General features: G+C 37.8%; 1 protein-coding gene across 1 annotated transcript in view; it reads left to right on the top strand.

The window, feature by feature from the left end:
* Nucleotides 1-4147: 4147 nt before the first annotated feature.
* FRS2 (fibroblast growth factor receptor substrate 2) overlaps nt 4148-23462 on the top strand; it is a 103217-nt gene continuing 83902 nt past the window's right edge. The window contains exon 1 of the mRNA XM_052001462.1: nt 4148-4290. The gene's annotated coding sequence lies outside the window, so the exon portion shown is untranslated. The remainder of the gene's footprint in view (nt 4291-23462) is intronic.

Genomic DNA, 23462 nt, shown 5'->3' with positions numbered 1-23462 from the left:
ATAGAGCCCTGTATTTGAAGTCAGGAAGATCTGACCTTCAAATCTGGATTCAGATATTTAGATGTGTGACCCATGGCAAGTCACTTAACCCTGCCTCAGTTTTTTCATCTGTAAAATGAGCTGGAGAAGGAAATGGCCAACCATTCCAGTATCTTTGTCAAGAAAATTCCAAATGGAGTCGTGGAGAGCTAGACATGACTGAAATGACTGAACTACAACAATGAATAACTTCCAGAAATAAAGTAATAAGTCACAGAACTCTGCCCTGGTCAGATAATAAGTGCAATATTGTGATCGGTTCTGGCTACTACATTTTAGGAAGCACGTTGAAAAGCTGTAGAACATTCAGAAGAAGGCAACCTAGATGATGAAGGCCCTCAAATCTACATTAAATGAGGACTGGGTGAAGGAATTTTAAAGTTTAACCTGTAGAAAAGTCAGGGGGAAGATAGCTACTTTCAAACATTTAAGAGCTAATATATGAAAGAGTGATGAGACTGTTTCTGTTCCATCCAAGAGGGGCCAAGAGCAGTATGTCACAGTGGTAAGATAGCAAATTTAGGCTGCATATAAAGGAAAAACTTGCAAATAATTACAGCTATTCTAAAGTAGTAAAATCTGCCTTGGGAGGTAGTGGGTTCCCCCTCATTGGAGGTCTTCTAGCGAAAGCTGGAAGACAGACCACTTGACAGGCATATGTTGTAGAAAGAATTCCTTTTTTTGTGGGTTATGATCATAAATCACAGTGGCAACAGAGGAATTCAATTCAAAGGATAGACTCAAATTCCTGAGCACTTTTCTATTTAGCTGGGTGGGGACTGAAATCATCAAGAAGCCCCCTGAGGTTCTCAACCCTAAGAACTGGTAGACAGCATCCCTCTCCCTGAGACCTCCCTAATGGGGAGGAGGCTTTACAGAAGCTGAAGACCAAACAAGTAACTGCAGAGCCCCACAGCATCAACAGAGACAGCAACAGAGTAAAAGTTACAATGGACCCTAGTCCAGTAGAGACAATGCTTGCTCACAATGTAACACCATCTAAGAGAACAGAAAGCAACACTGGAGGAAGAGAATGACTAACAGGGTCGCCACCTAAACAGCATGAGTACCTCTCACAATAGCCATGTGTTCCCATGGATGGCCAAGGAAGTGCCATACATGTGCTGCCATACATGTTTCTCAGATATGAATGTTCTTTTTTTTGGGGGGGGTATTTTCTATTTTAAAATTATTGTTATATTTTATTGCTATTACATATGAAAAGAATTTTAATAATAAGTATTCTTTCCCATTATTGAATCAAAAATTTGTGGGAGAGTGGTCTACATGTCTTTAGTAAGAAAGATTTTTTTCTTATCACTTATTTTGCTATGCTATTGAATTGTCTTTTGCCTTGAAGATACATATCAATAGAATTGCTCATCCATAAGTATACTTGAAGCCTACGGGAGCTTTCACAGATCTCACTAGAAGGAACCCCTTTCTACATTTCATCCTTTGTCATTATTTTCTGTTTTTATTATATTCACCACAGCATAGTGGGATTTAGTGCTGGCAGCAATACCTGCTTCCCTGACCCCTGCACTTACCTATAAGATGTTCCAGGGTCAAGCCTCTTTTTTTTTTCATACTACAAGTGTGTGTGTGTGTGTGTGTGTGTGTGTGTGTGTGTGAGAGAGAGAGAGAGAGAGAGAGAGAGAGAGAGAGAGAGAGAGAGAGATAAAGAGATAGAGGCAGAGACGGAGACAGAGAGACAGAGAGCTAAAGGGCCAGGTTCAGTGCCAAGGTCCAAGATCCTGGATGTATAGGCTGAAGGGTCTGGAGAAGGCGAAGATCTGCCTGAAACTGTAAACCGAGAGATTGGATGAGGACTTAGTACCGTGGCAGAGGCCAAGTTTTCTAGCAGTATTCCTTTAAGCCTTCTCTGGAGGTCAGCGTCCTTATTTGTAATGTGAAAGAGTAGAAGTAGGTAAGGGGCTCTTAACCCTTTTTGTGTGTGTCTTGGATCCCTCTTGCAGTCTGGTAAAATCCATGAATCCCTTCTCAGAATATTTTTAAAGGTATTTTTAAAAATAGGTTCACATTATATCCCAAAGAGATCTTAAAGGAGGGAAAAGGACCCACATGTGCAAAAATGTTTGCAGCAGCCCTTTTCATAGTGGCAAGAAGCTAGAAACTGAGTGGAGGCCCATCAGTTGGAGAATGGCTGAATAAATTGTGCTATATGAATGTTATGGAATATTGTTGTTCTGTAAGAAATAACCAACAGGATAATTTCAGAGAGGCCTGGAGATACTTACATGAACTGATGCTAAATGAAATGAGCAGAATCAGGAGTTCATTGTACAAGGCAACAACAAGATTATACAATGACCAATTCTGATGGACTTGGCTCTCTTCAACAATGAGAGGATTTAAACCAGTTCCAATTGTTCAATAATGAAGAGAGCCATCTATACCCAGAGAGAGGCCTGTGAGAGCTGAGTGTGGTTCACAATATAGCATTTTCACTCTTTCTATTATTGTTTGCTTGCATTTTTGTTTTCCTTCTCAAGTTTTTTTTTTCTTTCTAGATCTGATTTTTCTTGTGCAGCAGAATAACTATATAGACATGTATACATATATTGGATTTAACATATAATTTAATATATTTAACATGTACTGGACTACCTGACATCTAGGGGAAGGGGTGGGGGGAAGGAGGGAAAATTTGGAACAGAAGGTTTTGCAAGCATCAATGTTGAAAAAAATAACCATGCATATGTTTTGTAAATAAAGATATAATAATAAAAAAATTAAAAATAGGATCACAGAGTGAACCAAATTATATTAAACAAAATAAAAACATTTATCAATATAGATTAGTATTAATAATTTTTCATATAAATGAGCATTGACCACCAATATAAATTAATGCTAATTGATTATATCAATGAACAATAATGATCAACAATCAACATAAATAATTATTAATGTAAATCACTATTAACGGGCATCAATGTAAAAATCAATAATTGTTAACATTAATGATGATCAATATAAACTAATATTTAAAATGTTATATAACTCAACATTACTGATTAACATAATCATAAGCAATTGACAATATAAATGATCATTAATGACTATCCGTATATATTAATTTCCCGTGTTAATTATTATCCTTATAGATTAATATTAATAATTGTTCATAGAAATTAACATTAATGGCTGACCATCCACATTGATATAAATAATTGCTCATATTAATAATTGATTATATAAACCACCATTAGTGATTATTAATAATAATAGATGTAAATATATACATATTTTATTAATACAATTGGGATTAAGTGACTTGCCGAGGGTCACACAGCTAGGACACATTAAGTGTCTGAGGTTACATTTGAACTCAGGTCCTCCTGACTTCCGGGCTGGTGCTCTATCCACTGCGCCACCTAGCTGCCCCGATGTAAATAATTGTTAACATAAATTCTATTAATGACCCTTGATTAACATTAACAATATAAATAAAAATTAATATTAACATTTGATCATATATTATCAACATTAGTGATTATTAATATAGATCACTAAATAATAGTTAATATGCCACAGCTAAGTCATCCATGTAAATTAACCTCACCAATTGTTCATATGAAAATATCAATATGAATTAAAATTAACAATTGATTTAACAAGCCCAAATTAGTGACTAATAATGTAAATGAATAATAATTCTCGATGCAACTTAATATGGATAAATAATACAACTTAATTGGGGGATATTACTAAATTATATTAAATATTTGAGATCCAAGACTCCTCCCAGCTTTAAATCTCGAATCGGAGCCCCCAGCTTGCTATGCCTGGCAGCGGGCAGGAGCCCAGAGGACCGCAGGGAGGTCGGGATCCTCTCCGCACGCCCGCCCTTCGGCTTGGGGTGCGGCAGGGAATCCCGAGAGAGAGGCTCAAACAGTCACTTCAGCTCAGGCGGGCTTGGTTCTGCCCCCGCCCCTTATGTCAGGAGCCGGTCCTGCCCAATCTAGGTTCCGCCCATTTCCTCGAATCCCCGCCCACCCTCCCCAAGAAGTTCCGGTGCTAGACTCCATCCCTACTCCCCTCCCCTTCAACCGGAAGCACTTCAACTGAGATTTGGGCCAGAGTGAGGCCTGGTAGCCGCCGCCGCTGCTGCAGCCGCTGCAGCTCCATCGTGGGGGGTATAGCCATCTCTTCCAGCCCGGGAAGGCGCCTGAGGGCTCGGCGCCCCTTAAGCCGCGCCCGCTGACCCGGCGCTCATGGCGCAACGTGAGTAACGCGGCCCTGGCAGCAGGGCGGGGGTGAAGGGACTCTGCCCGGGCTGGGGGTGAAGGGGCCCTGCTTTCCCCCGTTTCTCGGAGGCGGCGGCCCTCCCTAGGTTGGACCCCGCAAGAAAGCTTGGGGCAGACAGGTCGCCGCCCGGGGAGCTCCGACCTGGGCCCGGGACGGGAGAAGCGGGGTGCCTGGGCTGAAGTGGAGGATCTCAGAGCTGCGGCTCGTGTGGGTTTGGCTTCCACAACTCCTCTCCTTCAAGACAATTCAACAATGATTCCGAGCACGGACGAGGGTCGGTTTGTTCTTTTCCTTTTCTTCGTATCTCTGGTTCTTAGCTCAATGCCTCGTACATAGTAGGCGCTTAATAAATGCCGGTTGCCCAGCAGGGACGGAGCTAAACTTTTGAGGATACAAAGAAAGGCAAAAAGCAGGCCCCGCCTCCAGGGAGCTCCTAGTCTAATTGGGCAGACAACCTGCAAACAGCTATGTACAAACAAAACGCAGGCGGGATAGAGTGGAGCTGATCTCGGGGTGCACACAAGACAATCCCCCTTCTCCCCACCCCCTTTGGGCTGAACTGTGCTCCGGCGCCCGCTCCGTTTTTGATGCCCTCCCTCTTTCCTAAGTCTCTTTACCATCAATTCTCAGCTCCCGAATGGAAAGTGGTTGCCTCCTGATCCCCAGCTTTGAGGTGATGTGTAGCCCGAGGGGAGCAGGAAACTTTTGCAAATCAAGAAATTTTGGAGTTTGGGGTCGGACCGTGCCGGCATTAAGGGGATGTTGTCCTTCCAGTTATTCAGATTATTTTAAATGCAAGCAGCCTCTTACAGGATCTCACTCCCTAAACTTAAAAATGAGATTTCTATTTTTTGAGAAAATAAGTGGTTTAGATTAAGTGCCTGTGCTTTCTTGTAGAATTTCTCCTCTAATCTCTGAATTCCTGTGGCTGCCTAGAATACTCAGTGATCAGCAGAACACTGATCAATGTAAAAATGAGATCCACGTAAATTATCCGATTTTTGTCAATGTATTGGTGTATTTTACTTAAATCATTCTGCTTTGTTAAAAGAGGGGGGAAAGGGTGAGATGTTATTGGAAAGTGAAAATGATGTTTAAAAAAATAAAGCATTAAGAAAAATATCTTAGGAGGAAAAAGAAAAACAAACCAAAAAAAAAGGTTGAGCTTAATCTGAGGTTAATACACTTAATGAAATTTAGCATAATGTTACAGAAGGCTTATTAAGTTGTATTTTCTATAATCTTTGCACACTTTATGTAATATAGACTTATGTGACTTTTCATACAATTATTATGAAGTCTGCAAAATAGTGGTTAACAAATTGAATAGAAGTGATAATTTTTTTTTCTTAGTAACTTTACTTTTGAAGTGATGCTCTGCTTTTGAAACTTTATAGAAGTACAATTAATAGAAACTTCTCATGGTACAGGTTATAGGTAGAAATTGCTTTTGGTATAATTTTGGACAGCCTATAAGTTTTATGTTGATTCCCCCCCCCCCCCATTTTGGAAGCAAGGGTTTGTGCTTTTCAGTGCTTTGGAGATCATATTGTTGCAAAGCTTAAATATTAGGATTGCATTTAAAATGCTTTAAAACTTAGCAAGTACATCATAGGCTATTTTTCCATTAATGAACATATTTTAAAGAACAATGAAAAAAGTCAGATGAAATTGTTAAAAAACCATTTACACTAATGTAGTGTTATAGATGGGAGAATGCAAAGCCCAGTTGCGTTCATGGAAGAAAAGTAAAATCATGAATTATAGAAAAAAATAGAAGTTATAACAGCATTGAGTTCTTATGAAGTGGAATTTTGAATTTATAAAAATTTCTTTCTGTGTGATGAGTTTGGGCCAGGAGATTGTTGTTTTTAAAGTTGCTGGAAACTGTTTATAGTTTTTGGTAAAATCTGAAGTTTCTGAGTTATTTAAGAGGGTAGACAATAAGATTAGAGGTCAGTTTAGATTTGGATACAGTAATTAACATAAGTTTGCTAACTTGTTTTCAAAAGGATATTCCAGGGAGTGTTGTAGAAGAAAGGATAGAGGAAATCAAATAAGTAAGGAGTGACTTGGGATGTGTTTTAAAAGCATTGTCTAGATTTGGCATTGTAGGCAGCTGTCATTCTTGTTCATCAAGCAAATATTTGTTGAACAGAGAGTACGATGGACTGGTACATGAGACAGGGGCTTGCCATCCATTCAGTAAGGGAGCTAAGACAAGTATATGTTTTGTAAGTATATGTGATATTTCATAGGATTGGTATAGACTTAATTTCTTACTATGGAAGTTCAGAAAAGAGGAATCCATGTGATAGAGTGGACTTAAAGTCAGGTGCTACTTTAAACTGAGTTACTTTTCTGCCCCCCTCCCCCTTTTTTTTTTTTTTTTTGGTAAAATGAAGAGGCAAGTAAAAAATTTAATCTGTGAGTCTAATCTGTGATTTTCAGTTAAAGTGATTAGGGAAGGCATTGTGGAGACATTTGAATTGACCATTGAAGGATGGGAAAGATTTGACAAATGAAAACAATTGATGAAAGATCATTATAAAAAAGAAACAAGGGCAAATGTAATCAGCAAATCATCCAAGTACTCCAGAATGTAAAGTAATTTTTGTAAGTAGTAAATAAAATTTTGTTATTTTATGTAAAAAGCATTTCACTTATACAATGCAAGATGCTGGATATATAGGATGAAGGATTTGGAGGTGGCTAAAGTTACACTCAAATTGTGTGCCTGGGGACCAAGAGTGTGGTAGTTTTGCTAACAGCATTCCAGCTCCCAAGCTATAGATTATGGGACTTTACTCATCATTTAATCTTTCTTCTCAGGGGGTCTTTCTGGGTCCTCGTTAATGCTTGTTTATTGCTATTTTCTTCCCATCCAAGGGTCTTCCCATCCTTCCCACCAAGACTTTCTGTCAAGTTCTTTGAGGACCCCTGCTAATTTTCTGGTTTTGTGTGCAGAGTACTTAGCACATTGCCTAGCACAGAGCGTGTAATGATTGATCTCTAAAATAATGGGTATGCTGCTTAATCTGTAAAAGGCCCTTCTAGCTCTAAATCTGGAAAAAAAACAAGAAATTCTGGGGGAGGGGAGATTCTGAGTTTAGTTGATAGTGTTGTCAGTACATGAAGTTGGAAACACATTGAAGCTTCTGAAAGAGGGTCTTAGCTATTTTATAAACATGATCAAGAAATATGAACAAATAGTTTTCTAAAGAGGAAATGCAAATTATCAGCATTTAAAAAAATAAGAATGATACTTATCACTAACAATAAAAGACATGGAAATCAAGCAACTCTGATTGTTTAGTTTAGCTCCGTATCCATCACATTGGCAAACATGATGAAAGATGAAATAATCGTTGAAAAATTTGTAGGTGGACAGACATAGTGATACTGTTGGTGGTACTGTGAATTGGTTGAGTCATTCCCCCAAAAACCTTTTAATCATATTTTAAAAATCATTTAAACTGTATGTACCCTTTTACCAATGATACTACTACTAGATATCCATTTGAAGAAGGCCAGAGGTAGAGGGAAATTTCCTATGTGTATCAAGATATATTTATACAAATACTTTTTCTAGTAGTGATGAATTGTAAGGAAAGTGGCTATCCATTGATTGATTGCAAAGTGATTGAATAAATTTTGGTCTATGAATAAAACAATTCAAAACTATGAATATAACTATTCAAATGTGTTGAATAACAACATATTGTTGTGTGATGAGAAATAATAAATGGAAAAATTCTTAGAAATTTGGGAATAATTGTGTATTTTGATACAGAGCAAAGTGAGCAGAAACAGGAGAAAATGTCCATGATGACTACAATAACATAAAGGATAAACAACATTGAAAGTCTTCAGAACAGTGACTGTATTCCCAATAATTCAGTTAGTAAGCATTTATAAAGTGCTAACTATATGTCAGGCACTGTGATAAGCAATGGGTATATAAATAAAGGCAGAAACACAGTCGCTGCCCTTTAGCAGATTCCATTCTACTAAGGAAAATATTATATATGTTATGCTGTATATCTCAGGAAAAGTGGTCGACGTGGGGGAGAGACCAGGAAAGACTTTGTACAGAAAGTAGAATTTGAGCTGAATCTTGGAGGAGTTTAGGAAAGCCAGAAATGAGAAAGGACAGCTTTTCTCTCCTGGAAAATAGCAGAGTCCGAAGACAGAGGGTCAATTCCAGAGAGATGGTAAACAGGCCCTTATCACTGTCTTACAGTTCTTAAAAGGGAGTAAAGTGTTAGAAGAATGGAAATGCTGGAAGGGGGCAGGTTCTGAAGGGTTTTAAAGGAGCATTTTAGAATTGATCCTGGCGGTAATAGGGAACCAATGGCCTTTGTTAAATTGGTATAGAGGATGATACATCAGAGTTATGCTTAAGAAAAATAACTTTGGCATCTGCATGGAGACCCCTTGGAGTGGGGACAGACTTGAGGTAAGGGAGACCATCAGGAAGCTAGAAAGATGAGAGGGTGATGACCCAGGATTGTGGATGGTTCCATGAGTGGAGGGAGTTATTGGGACAGAAGGGACAGGATTTGGCCATGGGCTAAATATTTAAGGTGAGATTTGAGACTTAGAGAACAATCTTTGGGCTTGGGTAATTGGTTTGTTTGTTTATTTTTGCTGAGACAATGGGGTTAAGTGATCTGCCCAGGGTCACACAGCCAGGAAGTATTAAGTGTCTGGGACCAGATTTAAACTCAGGTCCTCCTGACTTCAGGACTGGTGCTCTATCCATTGTGTCACTTAGCTGCCCCATGGACTTGGGTAATTGGAAGAATGATTGTGCCTTCTGCTGTGAAAGGGAAATTCAGAAGAGGAGGGAGGGGAGTAAGAGAAGAGAATGCATTCTGTGTGGGGCACAGTCAAAGATGCCCGCGGGACATACGGCTTAAGATGTCCAAGAGACATGTCTGTTGGAGATTCAGTGTTGAAACTCAGCAGAGAGACTAGGGCTGGATAGAGATGGGAATCATTTACATAGAAATGAAATCACCTAGAAAGAAAGGGGGAACAGAGGGAGAAACAATTTATGATTTGTCAGTATGCCTCCATGAAAATCTGGCAATGAAGACTAAGAAAGAGCTATCGTAGGGAGAAGGAGAACAGAGGGCAAGAAGCTCTTTAGAGGAAAGAGGAACTGGGAAAAGAGAGAGTGATCATCAATGTCAGAAGGCTGCAGATAACCCAGAAAGATGAGGCTCGAGAAAGTTGTGGTCATTAGCTGGTTACTTGGAAGAGAGCAGCTCTAGTTGGACGAGGAGGTGGGAAGCTGTGTTGTGAAGGTTTAGAAGAGGCCGAGAGGAGAGAAGGAGGAGACATCAAATGCAGACTAGCTCCTCAAGGAGGCGGGCCACAAGGGGCGAAAAAATGAGAGCACAACGGCTCTGGGAGAGAGTTGGATCGAGGGAGTCATTTCTGAGGATGGAAGAGACACAGGAATGTTGAAGGCAACACAGAAGTCAACAGTCTGAAGTCTAAGGAGAGAGTAGGGATGGTAGTGCCAAGGGCATCGGAGTAGAGATGCATAGAGAGGGGCTGGTCTTGGCGAGGAAAAGGATCGCTTCTCGGTGCGAGGTTGGAGTGAAGGTGAAGGACGTCTGAGCCTGTGAGGCGGAGGGGAGGCGGCGAGGAGGCGGCAAGATCGGGATCGCCGGGGCAGGGCTTTAGCTTTCCTGGAAGTAGAAAGGATAGGGAAGTGGTGCTGTGACAGGTGGGAGGCTTCGTCAGTTAATTAGAGTTGTAAAAGGATTGGTTTGCTGCAGTGAGTGGCTAGTTGAGGTTGTTACATAAAGTTGTGGTGGGCGCAGTAAGTAGAATTCTGCGATTTCACTCAGTGCTGTTTAATAGTGTAACCGGGGCGGGGGGGAGGGGAGGGAAGAAGGGGGGAGAAGGCGGTAATCCGGGTTCGGGGTTTGGCGAAGTAGGGTCAGAAGATTCACGTACAGGCCTCCGAGCGGAGTTCTTTTACCGAGGGGTGGAGTTAGGGAGGGGGGGAGAATGTGGCCAGGGAAGGGCTAATGGCCTGGGAAAAGGCTGAGGTTACAGGGATTGGTGTGTCTGATGTGAAGGAAAGAGGCTGTGAGACAGGCTGCATCCGTTGAGGAGAGCAGGAGAATGTCTTGGAAATTGGTAGATTCAGTCACCCAATTTAAGGGTGAAAAATTTGTAGAGTGTGGATCTCAGAGGAGGGGATGTTACTGAGAGATGATAGTAGAATGAATGCCTCGAAGGGGCAGAATGGGAGTGTTTTAACTCTTACACCCACACCGTGATTGAAAGTTTATTCACTTCTAAAAAGGATGGGCAAGGATGCAGTGTTATCCGTCATTCAGTTGGTCAACTAGTGTTTAATTAGCATCTACAGAGTGCCAGACGTGTACTAAGTTCTGGAGATACAAAGAAAGGTGAAAAACAGATTCTCCTTTCAACGGAGCTTATCATGAGGGAGACAACATGCAAAAGTCTATGTACAAACAAGATACAAACTGAAAAAATTGAGGCTAATCTCATAGGGAAGGTACTAAAATTAAGAAGGAATGGGGAGTGAGAAAAAAAAAAAGCCTTAAAAGTAAGTTTGTTAATTATGAAGAATACAGTGGAAGGAGTTGGGTAGATCTAGAAGAAGAATAGAAGAGAATAGATGGGGGAGATCCTTATCCTTGAAGGAAGTGAGAATAAGAGACCTTGCAATTAGGGATGAAGGGTAAGAGTGAAGGGTGATATCGAATCTAGATAGAATGGAGTGGAGGTTCAAAATGCAGGATGTTTTAAAGCATGGCCATTGTGTTGATTTCTTTGCTTAAGGTATATAATTGTTATAAGAGAGTCCTTTGGAAGTAGAGGGAAGTGATAGTGACATAAAAAGGGAGGGAACATTTTAAAAGAAAGGTCATAGCTTGAAAGATCTGTTTGCAGGCCATCTATTTAAAGGTGAAATTGGAGGCAAATAGGACATCTTTGAGGGAAAGTACAGTAGAGGAGATACTTTAATACTTTACGACAATTTCAAGTGTTAGGTAGTCTATAAACAGATTGTATATTGGATGACTGGTGATTTTAGTGACCTATGGTCCCGCTTCTTAAACTATGGTTCGAGACTCCATATGGGATCTTGTAACTGAATGTGGGGGTGCAAAATTGTGACTTATTATCAGTAAATGTTTTATTTGTATACCTGTTGTATGTCATGTAAAAAAGTTTAAGAACCACTGGTCTAGAACACAATCTCTCTGATAGTATCAGATAGAGTAGAAAGATATCTATTGAATAATCAATCTGAAATAGATTTTTTTCTTTCTGGTGTAGATATATTTTAGATACTTTTTATACTTTATGTTTCCCATTTGGGATATGAAAATGTATATGATATTTCAGAGTCATTTTTGTGTAGGGATGCTATAGGTATTGAAAATAGAATATGAATAAAAAACTCAGATATATTTTACTATTGTTGGTGACAACTGCTATATGAATATATTAAATTTTTTAACATTTGCAGTTTGTAACTATCCAAAACAGTTCATCTATATCCCAACCTTATGGTAATAAGCCTCTTTGAACTTCTCTAAACTCCTCATTTGTTGATAGTTAATACTGTTGGCTAGGCCTCTCTAGCCTTTCCTGGTTGGTGTAAGAAATGTCAAAGCTTATGCCTCTCTGTTATAGCTTTCAGAACCTAATATCGCCTTGGAGTAATTTAGCGGAGAATAAATATGTAGATGACATGGAAGAAAATCTCATACTTCTTTTTACTTTGTATAATTTTTTTTTGTTTCAACTTATAGTATCTCCACATATTTAGAAGTTATTTTGTGGCTTTTAATACTTTGTCAATAGATGTTTGTTATCTCTTTTGGAAAATTACATTCTTTGGGGGAAAACTAGTTTTTTTATTGTTTTCCCCCCAACCTTTTTCTTTCCTTTTTTATTGGAAACATTTATTTCTTAGAGAGCCTGGTTAGGTGTAGAGATCTAGTGATTAAGAATCCATAAAATACTTAAATGTTCTTTTTTTAAAAGAGGCTTAAGATAGATAAACTATTGGTTATCTGATAACATAAATAGCTTAAGTTCTTTTAAAAATCTGTTCTCATGGGGGCAGCTAGATGGCACACTGGAGAAAGCCCAAGTCCTGGAATCAGGAGGACCTGAGTTCAAATTTAGCTTTCAGATACTTAACATTTACTAGCTGTATGACCCTAGATGAGTCAACCCCAATTTCTTCCACCAAAAAACCAAACCCAAACAAAAAAACCAAACCAAAACAAAACAAAAACCTCACCACCACCACCCCCCCCAAAAAAAAAAAAAAAAACTAACACATCAAAATATGTTCTTGTCTTGGGCTTTGTGTAGATGCTTGATTTAAAAGGATGCCTTCACGTTAATATGTGATTTATAAGAGATTGTTGCTGAATGTGGACTATCATGGTAATTTCTGTTTTTCCCTCTTGATTTGTGTGTCATAGAAATGATTTCTGGCAAATCTTAAAATAGTTTTTCTCACCAAAATTTATGCACTTAGTTTAATAAAACTCTGCTTAAAAGAAATATATTTCATATACTTGTGAACCGTCTGAGAATTCCCCTTTTATAGAGAAAATAGAATTTTTATGAGCTTGGTTTGATTAATTTAATTTAATTATTAACAATTTAATAATTGTTAGATCATGGTGCTAATGAGGCAGATGCCTGCCATTCATTTCTTTTGAGAGTTTTAGATTTGGTAGGTTTTTAAGGTTGTAACATTATGGAAATAATGAAATATTTATAAGATATTAAGAACCATTGGCTTAGAGTAATGTGAAGTAGTGCTGGCCTTGTTTGGAAGAAAAGTAGAAGTATTGCTGATCATTTTCATGTCCAATTAATTAAAGTTTTTTATTGTATTGATATCTTTTGTTTTCATTTCCAGTATAGTTCTCCACTCTCTCTCTACCCAGAGAAGCATCCCTTATATCAGAAGAGAAAGGGGAAAATCCCACAATTTAGCAAATCTAACTTTTTTTTTTAGCAATAGTCTGCTAGAACGTGCTATATTATATACTGACATTTACCTAACCCCCAATTCTAAAAGAAGGTAGGCTCCCTAAAATGCAATTTTTTCTTTTGCTTTTTCAGAGTCAAGTTTCATCAATTTTTAATTAGACATTTAAAGTATACAAGTTCTAAGGTCTCCAGAGTTACAGATAACCAAGACAACACAAGCCTGATTTTTCAGGAGCTTAAAATTTAATAGGGAGAATGATTAGTAAATAATAATAATAATGATATGAAAGAGAGACGCACAGAAGAATAGTCCAAGCAAAATGCAGTGAGCAGTTTGAGGAGGGAAAGATCATTTTATACTTAGAGTTCCTAGGGATAGTGGTGGGAGAAGAATGATGGGGGCTATGTCTGTGTCTGTGTGCCATTTCATAGATTGCATGGGGAAAAGGGCAGATACATTTCAGGTGTGAGGATAGCATGATCTTGAGGAAGAGGCAAGATAATGTGGAGAATAGATAAGGTGAAGAACTTACAGGAATGTATGAATTCTTTTTCTGTATTTTATTATTTGTGTCTCCCCTATGACCTGTATAATAGGTGCAGGCTCATATCTACTTGAGCCTTGGCCAACTACAAACATATTTACTTAACCTGAGCTGATGACATTTATTGGTATTTGACATTTATCGATATTTAGTCTATTAGCTGGACCACTGTCAGCTTGATTAAACCTGAAGGCCTGACTTTCTGTTTCCTAGAAATCAGGAGATTTCAGGGAAACAGAAACCTTCCATTCCAATCTCCCCAAATAGCAACAACCAATTAGATGCCTCCCCCTCCCCTTCTCAATGCTCTCTTACTTGTGATGTAATTTCTTGTATAAAAGCTATGTATCTTTACTACTTCTTTAGCCCTCCTACCGTGAGCTTTCTCTTTCTTATCTCCCGATGGGATGGCTCATCCTCCTGAGCTTTTCAATAAACAACTTTTCTGCCTTCTACTGAGTGATCTCTGAGTAGTCATTTTGGGTAAGAGTCTTCTATATCCCTCACAATAAGAATGGAGATGGAGAGTAGTTTAGTTTGGCTGGAATGTAGAATGTGTGAAGGGAAGAGTAGAATAATATAAATAGTTGGCATTTAAGTTGGAGTAATCTTATGTAAGGCCTTGAATACCACAGTTAAGTGTGTATATTTGATTTGTTTAGGGACAAAATCATAGTGTTAGGAAGATTGCTTAGATTACACCCTTGACCTTGCTACCCATGTTCCCGAACTCTGAAATTGCTTTATATAAGCATAATCTTTTCTCATTCCATCTCTACAATGCCTTATGACTCCTAACTCAGTTCTTTTTTCTTACTTTGAGCTTTATTACTTCCACTCCTCAGTTCTTTCCCAAGCCATCATACCTGCACTGGTTACACTCTTTTTCTTTCTGTAATTGTATCCTTTCATGAATGTACTAAATTCTTCCATTCTCTATCCTTGATTCCTTTTCCCCTTTGTTCTATAACCCCTTGCTAAATTTCAACCTTGATTACTTCTATCATCCACCACTTTTGTTCCTATTCAAGTACTACTGAACAGAGCTGAAGAAAATTGGGAGACGTTGCAGACTGAGTCCAAGATAAATTTAGGTTACATAACAGGACCCTCACTGCAAAAAGGCAGACTTTTTTCTGTTCCTAATTGATTAAACTCTCTCATTGCTAGGACTCTTTCAAACATTCTTGTCTCTCTTCAGACCCCTCCCATCCTTCCCTCTCATCCCCTCAACCCTCTTCTCACCTGAACACTTGAGGAGGTATTTACCAAAGTAACCTGCCAAGAAATCAGTGTTTCTCCTAGTTCTCATTCCCCTCAAATCTTCCTTTTTTCCTAACTTGTTATCAAGGGCATTATCTTCCTCTCAGTTATTCAGACTCACAAGGTACCTCCTTGCCACTTAACTTCTACCCAACCTTATCCAGTGTATTCCAAATCCAGCCAGTTGCACTTTTGCAGCAGCTCTCACATGTGCTCCCTTCTTTCCTCTGACTTCGAGGCCATACTACCGCAGATTGTCATCACCTCACATCTGGACAGTGCTCCAAGCTGCTGGGGGGCTCCTCTGGCTCAGATTTTCCTCTGTCCTCTGCTCAGCTGCTAAAGGGATCTTCTTGAAGCACAGCTCTAACCATGTTGCCATCCTATTCATTAAACTCCAGTGGCTCCTTATTATCTCTGGGATCCAATATAAGCCAACTTGCCTTTGTTTTTTAAAATCCTTTATAACTATCCCCTTTCTATTTTTTCTGTTCTTCGACATTCCTTTCCCTTCCATACTCAGCAGTGCAGTAACACTGACCTCCTTGGTGTTCAACAAGCACAGCCAACAGAGTGCCTTCCTTGTTTCTACCTCTGAGGTCCTCTAGTTTCCTTATGAAGTCTAAATATCCTTCCTTCTGTAAGAAGTCTTTACCAATTCCTTTGAAGTCTAGTATTTTCCCTTAGTCTTTATTTTCAGTTTAGTTTTTAACATATCTTCTATGTACATATTTTATGTTAGGATGTGAGCTCCTTCAGGGCAGAATCTCTTTTTTTGCTCTTCTTGATATCCCTAATACTTATCATAGTGCTTGGCACATGGTAACCATTTAATAAATTTAATAATTTATAATAAATTTATAAACAATATAATTAAATATAATAAATATATTCATTATATTTAATATATAATAAAACAATATATTTAATATATTATATAACCAATAAGAAATATAAACATAATAAATATAAATTGATAATTTATAATAATCTATAATAAAATTAATAATTAATAAACTTAATAAAAATGGTTTTTTTTACCTCTTATTTTTCCCTATGTACTTTCACTGTATAGCTACAGATAAAGTATTATATTGCAGAAATTGCAAGGAGACCAATATAGGGATAGCTCTGTGTCCCTTTTTTTTTTTTTTAATTTAATTTTTCTTTTTTCACTTAGCCAGTATCTGTGTTCTTTACTTCTCAGCTTCCCCCATTGAGGAAAATAAAAATCTTGAATTTTGTATATTCAGACTAAACAGATTTTGGCATAGACCATGTCCAAAAATGTATCTCATCTTTTAAGTGTTGGTAACTGCTATACTGCTATACCTCTTTCACTAAATATACTCTATGACTGCAGTGCTCTGTTCCTTCACCTACTAAAAAAAAAATAGATTTTCTTGATCATTATGGTTTTCTGCAAGAGCTTTTCTAATTATCATCAGCTGCTGATGCCTTCTCCTTTCAGTTTACTTTTATAAATTTTGTGTCATCTTGCATATATGTTGATATTTAGATATTATTTCTTCCATCGGAATGTGATCTCCTTAAGGGCATGGACCTCGTTTGTGCTTTTCTATGTATCTTAGCACTTTAACCAAGGGCTTTTTATAAATTAACTGACTGAGGTAGCATAAGTAGAAAGAATAGATTTAAATAGGAATATGCTATAACCCTCTCAATAAGAAGAAACCAATATCTGAAAAGGAGTAGTTGCAGTTAATATAAATTAGAGAGATATTGTAGAACCTGGCACTTTAAAGAGATGAAGGAGAGGGGAGGAAAAGGCAAAACTGAATTTAATGGAAGAGTCCTTGGATGTGATGGGTAAGGAGATAGTGAGTTCCTTTTCTGCTTTTATCAATGTGAGGTATAGGGAGTCATTCCAGGTAAAATATCCTGTCAGATCATTGGAATAAGGAACTGGAACTTTGGGAAAAAGTTGGGGTAGATAAATAGATTTCAGTCTATTTATAAAATGGACAATGACAAGAGCTGACTTTTTGTAATGCTTTTATGTTTTCAAAGTGCTTTACATTCTTTCATATATTTTATTTGATCATTATATTGCCCTATAAGATCTTAGTACAGGTTTTATCCCCATTTTACAGATGAGGCAATTGAGGAACAAAAAGGTTTAAAGTACATTGTTCTGTTTCATATAGCTAAATTTTGTGTCTGAAGGGGAGTTTATACTTAGTTGCTTCTGTCCCAAAATCAGTATGCGACTGCTGCTTCTCAATATAGAGAAGAAAAGTGAAAGTAGAATGTGGTTGAGATTAGAGATCATCCAGAAGAGAAGTGAACTGAAAAAGGAACCCAGATCAAATTGAGAGGAATGTCAATATTTATTAGGATAGGAAGAGAATACTGTATTGCAGAAATCTGGGATATGGGCTGTTAAGGAAATGCTTGTACACTGTCTCATATGTCTTAGAGAAGTTAGAAGATAAAGATAGGGAAAAAACCTCAGTATCCTATTTAAATAATACTTTCTAATGGCAATTCGATGTGAATGACATTAGTAGTGATTTACTTGAATTTTAAAATGAGTTTTTATTGAAATCTTTTGTTTTTACATTTCCTAAATTTCCCTTTATTGTCCCTCCCCTAGAGCTATCCCATATAACAAAGTATTTGTTTTTTGTTTCATTTTTTAAATAACTTTAATTTTAGCTTGAAAATTGTTTGATATAATGTCTGTATTCAGTAGGAGCATTGAAAGTCTGAAGTTGGGAAGGATAGGAAGAAGAGGAAAAGTTTATGTAGGTCCATACCTCAGAAAGTGATAAGTATTCTAAGGTGCTTTGACCTTAGCAGTTTTCTCCTTCTAGACTTTTAAGAAAAGTTCCTTTAAACTTTATCTAATGCTACCAGAAAAACCTTGAGAGAATATTTTGTTGCTTTATAATGAAGAATAATTATACTTTGTACTTATATAATCTTCCTTTTCCAGAGAGCTCCACACTTGTAATATTTTATTAATACCTTATATAACTATGTAGTAGGTGTAAAACAATAAAATTTTTGTCTTAAGATGTTAAAGTTGAAATATTTGACACAGTCAAGAGGTTTTGGCTTACCCAAGATCAATTAACTTGTTAGTTTTACACTGGGAGATGAATATAAACTGCTTGCATTTTTGTTTTTCTTCCCGGATTATTTATACCTTCTGAATTCAATTCTCCTTGTGCAACAAGAAAACTGTTCAGTTCTGCACACGTATATTGTATCCAGGATATACTATAACCTATTCAACATGTAAAGGATTGCTTGCCATCTGGGGGAGGGGGTGGAGGAAGGGAGGGGAAAAATCAGAACAGAAGTGAATGCAAGGGATAATGTTGTAAAAAATTATCCTGGCATGAGTTCTATCAATAAAAAGTTATTTAAAAAAAAAAAAAAACTTGTTAGTTTTAGGGACCAGTGATAGTGATTTACAGGATCATAGTATTTAGATATTGAAGTAATATTGTCATCATCTAATTCAGCCCCTTCCTCTCACTGATAAAAAACTGACGCCTGCATAAATTTGTCTTGCTGAAGCCACCCAGTTTAATGTTTTTATCTAGTGGCTAGACTAAGCTTAATGATTTAGTAGATTGATAAGGGTAAAGAGCCAGTTTTTATTCCCCTTTTCCTGTTTTTGCAGAAAGATTGCCTTTGAACCTTGATACATTTGAGTGTTATAATTAATGTAATAACTACGGAAGATACCATATACCTATTGTGAAAAATATTTAGATAAGGAATTTGGGAGGCCCATTGTTTAATAGATTGTGTAAGTGTTGGTTTGGACATTCATATATGAAATCAAATCTGTTAAGATAAACTTGTTATGAAAATTGACCTCACTTAAATTGAAAACACATTTACTTAAACCTGGCCTGAAAGCCAAAGCCTGCCATTTTATCTCCTTGGGGGTTTTGTGAGGAATAAATTTTGTAAAGTTAGAAGTGCCATGGGAATTATAGATTGCATGGATCAGCTCATCATCACCTACCTTCCCCAACCTTCCCACCACCCTCTAAAAAAGTTTACTTATTTATGATTCTTGTGTAATTTTTATTTTTTATTATTTTTTTGGTCATGTGAGCAAAATAAAATCGGACATAATGGTGTGTTTGAATTGAGAATATAATGAAATTTGACTTTAAATTGCTTGGAAAAGTTATTTTAATCAGAGTTCAGCAGCTTCTAAAATCTTAAGGAAGAAATCAAACATTAGATTCTTTTGCTTGGCCTACCCACAAAGTAGACAACACTTTTATGTTGCTTGCTGCTTAAGCCATTGTTATAATATGTAGATTTCTGGATGGTTCTTTCTTGACTGTTCTTTGTTGTAAGAGCTGTTGCCATCTCTTTTTTGGCAAACAGTTCAATGTTCCTATCTATCAATCAATAAATGTTTATTTAACATATATTATGTGCAATACATTGTGCTGTCCCTGCCCTCCAAGAACTTACTGTCTAAGGGGGGAGACAACACATATATAATTATGCACAAATAAAATATATACAGGATAAATTGGAGATAATCAACAGATGGATGGTACCAGAATTAAGGGGGTTGTGGGTTTTGGGAAGCCTTTCTGTAGAAGTTGGGATTTTAGCCTTAACTTAAATGCAGCCAAGTAAACCATGATGTGGAAATGAGGGAGAAAATTGGAGGCATGGGGAATAGCCAGAGAACATCTTCAAAGTAGGGAAAGTTTGTTGGGAGAGGAACAGCTAGGAGGCCAGCGCATCATTAGATTGCAGACCATCTAGGGCATGGGGCTGAAAAGAATAAAAACTGGAAAGATAGGTGGGCAGGTAATTAAGGGCTTTGAACACCAGAGGATTTTATTTTTGATTGTGGAGGTGGGAATCACAGGATTTTATGGAATGGACTGGTGAAGTGATCAAGCCCCCTCTTTATCATTTTGATGCTGAGGGGAAGGTAGAGACACAGGGTGGTGGCAATGTCAGAGGATAGAATGAGTTGTTATGAAGGTAAAAACTATAGGCATTGGCAACAGATTAGATTTGGGGAGCAGTATGAGAGAGATTAACACATAGATTGTAAACCTAGATTATTGGGAACTTGGTGGTTTTGATAGTAATAGGAAAATTTGGAAGAGAAAATTTTTTCCCTCTGTCTCTTTATTTTTATTTTTTATAATAGCTTTTTATTTTTCAAAATACATGCAAAGATAGTTTTCAGCATTCACCCTTGCAAAACCGTGTGCTTCAAATTTTTCTCCCTTCCTCCTCACTTTCCCCTTCTCCTAGACAGCAGGTAATCCGATATAGGTTAACTTGTGTGATTCTTCTTAACATATTTCAATATTTATCATGCTGCACAAGAAAAATTAGATCAGAAAGAAAAAAACAAGCAAGCAAACAAAAAGAATGTGAAAATATTGTTTTGTGCCCCAATTTCAGTCTCCATAGTCCTCTTTCTTGTTGTAGATGGCTCTTTAGAGGAGAGAGTTTTTGAACAAACATAATGAGTTCCATTTTGAACATCCTGAGTTTAAGATTTCTTTGAGCCTTCCAACTTGAGGTAACCTGGAGGTAGAGATACAATACTAGAAATTAAGGCTGGACAAATGTGAGACTCATTAGTATAAAGATGATAGTTGACTGATGGCTCCTGAGATCATCAAATGAAATAGACTAAAGAGAAGAGGTCCCTGGAAAGAGTCCTGTGGGATACCCACTGTAAATGGGAGTGACCTGAATGAAGATTGACCAAAAGAGAATGAGGAGGATTGGTCAGCTAGAATAATCGGGAGACTATGGTAAAGGCACTTATTGTAGACAGCCTTCTCCAAGGGGGGAGAATAGGGACACAGGGGCATGAGTGTGGAGGTAAGGAAACAGCCTTTAGACAAAGGGGAGCTGGAAATAAATGAAAAGAGTAGCATGATAAGAGAAGGCAATCTGCTGGAGAAGACAGAATGGAATGGAGGCCCTTGTGTAGTGAGGGCTTTGCTTTTGGAAGAAGAACCTTGAAAAAAGAGTTAAATGGTGACGTGAATGAGGAAGAAGGCAAAAGAGGGAGCTTTAGGCAAACGGCCTCAGTTTCTTCAATAAGGCAAGAAGCAGAGTTCTCTGCAGAGAGGGTGGGGAAGGGAAAGCCTGGGAGATGGGATATGGGATAAAAAGGTTTAGAAAAGCTGCCACGGGGAATGGGGAGTGGGTAATATAAAAAGATTTCCTTGCTGCAATGAGGGCCAATTTTAGATAACTAAGTTATATGGCCACAATCAACAAGGTTTAATAATTTTTCTTTGGCTTACTCAGCAACAGGTGACTAGGAGAAATGCCAGCAGTTGGTAGCTGAGGCTGGGCAGGGCACGACTGGCATACGAAAAGGGACAAGGGATTTCAGAGGAGAGGACAGGATAGAATTGAGATGGGAAAAGGAGAGCATAGCTGTCAAAAAGAGTGATGGCTTGGCAAAGAATTGAAGAGTCAAGGGGTTGTCATCACCTTGAGGATGAAGAAAAAATTTTGCTTTGCAGAATGTAGGGAGAGGGAATGACAACAGACTGTGATCAGAGAAAGGACTGTAGCGTTCTCTTTTCTAGAATATGATGGTTCTCTGGGGGAGGTTTTCTGGAGGCAGCATTAGTTTCAGTTCTGATCAATAATCACCTCAAATGCAGCCAGGAATTAAAATCCAAATCTTTATTGTCTCCTTCAAAATAGATCGGTTAGCTTTCCTTGGTTCCAAGAGCTCTTGTTGCTAGTCCTTTGTCTCTTCCAGCTTCAGCTTCAGCCTCCAACTCCCTCTGAATCCTGGCTCTCAATCTCCTTCACTGACTGACTTCTGGCTTTCAATCTCTTCAACCAGGTTCATGCCAGGTTCTGGGTATACAAAGACAAAATCCAAATGATCCCTATCCCCAAGGACCTAACCTGTACTTATAAATAATGTGTACATATACAATTAAATATGAAATATAGGTAATTTCTAGAGGGAGGCTACTAACAAGTGGCAGGGGCAGTGGTGTGGAAGAGACCAGGAGAGGCTTTCTATAGCAGAGGGCATCCAAACTGAACTTTGAATAGAGTTAGAGATTCAGTGAAATAGACTGAGGATGGAAATGGAATGTGTTATGTCATGTAGGGAAATGAGAAGGCCAGTTTGGCCATTAAGAGAGTAAATCAGTAAATTTCAGTAAATCTGAAAAGATAGTCCTTGGATGAAATGTCAAGGATTTCTAAGTACCTAACTGTGATGTTTTTTTTATTCTAGAAGTTGGGCTGTGACTGTTCAGAGTTATGGTTTACAAATAACGGTCTATAGAATGGTGTAGGAAGGAGAGAGTGTGGAGGCAGGGAAGCAAATTAGAACTGCTAAGCCTTCAAATAGCTGCTGTGAGAGGAGCTCTGAGTAGTGTGGGGCAAAAGGAGGGAAAGATGTGAGAATTGTATTAGAGAATCAAGAGTAATAGACTAGAGAGGGAAAAGCCGAGAACAACTAAGAAGCTTGCATGACTCTCAGAAGTTAGTTTGTGCTTTTAACAGACTTAAAAGTTAAGAAGAGAGAAAAAATAACTGCATATGTCTTTACCGTGTGGTAAGCCATGCAGAGAGGACATCATCATAAAGACTAGGGCTCAAGCCCACCTCTGAACTCACTGAATTTGGGTTCCTGCCAACTTGCTTAACCTCTTCAAGCCTAAATTTCCTCATCTGCAAAATGAAGATGATAATAGCTCCTAGGACACAGGTTGTGGCAAGGGCCAAATGAAATAATGTATGTACAGTGCTTTGCAAATCTTAAAGTACTATTTAAATGTGAAGTGTTAACTGAAATTATTACAGAAGGGGAAATGAGAATAACAATAATAATATTCCTAGAAAGGAGACAAAAAAGTTTATGGTTACTTTTTACTTACTTTTGAATTGCATGGTATTGTACAGTAATTCTCTCAAATGAACAGTCCCCATTTTGTTCTGTCACAACTATGAAAATATGAGGGATTTTTCAGATCAAAATTGAGCTTATCATAATTTATCTTGATTGTGCATTGACTTTATGTATGTGAGAACTAGACCTGAGAATTTAGTGTTTTAAGTGAGGTAATTGTGAAATAATAGACAATAACCGAGGAAAACTAGATAACTTTTTTCAGTGCAACCCCAATTGTCAAAATCAAATGAGAGATAAAACCAAGATATCTGCCATGATTACCACTTTGTTATCCATACCTTCATTATTGTCTTCCTATTCTATTGGAGTAGTCTTCTAACAGTTATTTTTGTCTACTAATAGACCCTCTATCTCTTCTCTCTTCAGTCTTTCCTTCATATGACTGCCAA

This window comes from Antechinus flavipes, chromosome 5 (assembly GCF_016432865.1).
Source record: "Antechinus flavipes isolate AdamAnt ecotype Samford, QLD, Australia chromosome 5, AdamAnt_v2, whole genome shotgun sequence".
In the NCBI taxonomy this organism is placed as follows: Eukaryota; Metazoa; Chordata; class Mammalia; order Dasyuromorphia; family Dasyuridae; genus Antechinus; species Antechinus flavipes.
This window is presented reverse-complemented; position numbering and strand designations above follow the sequence as displayed.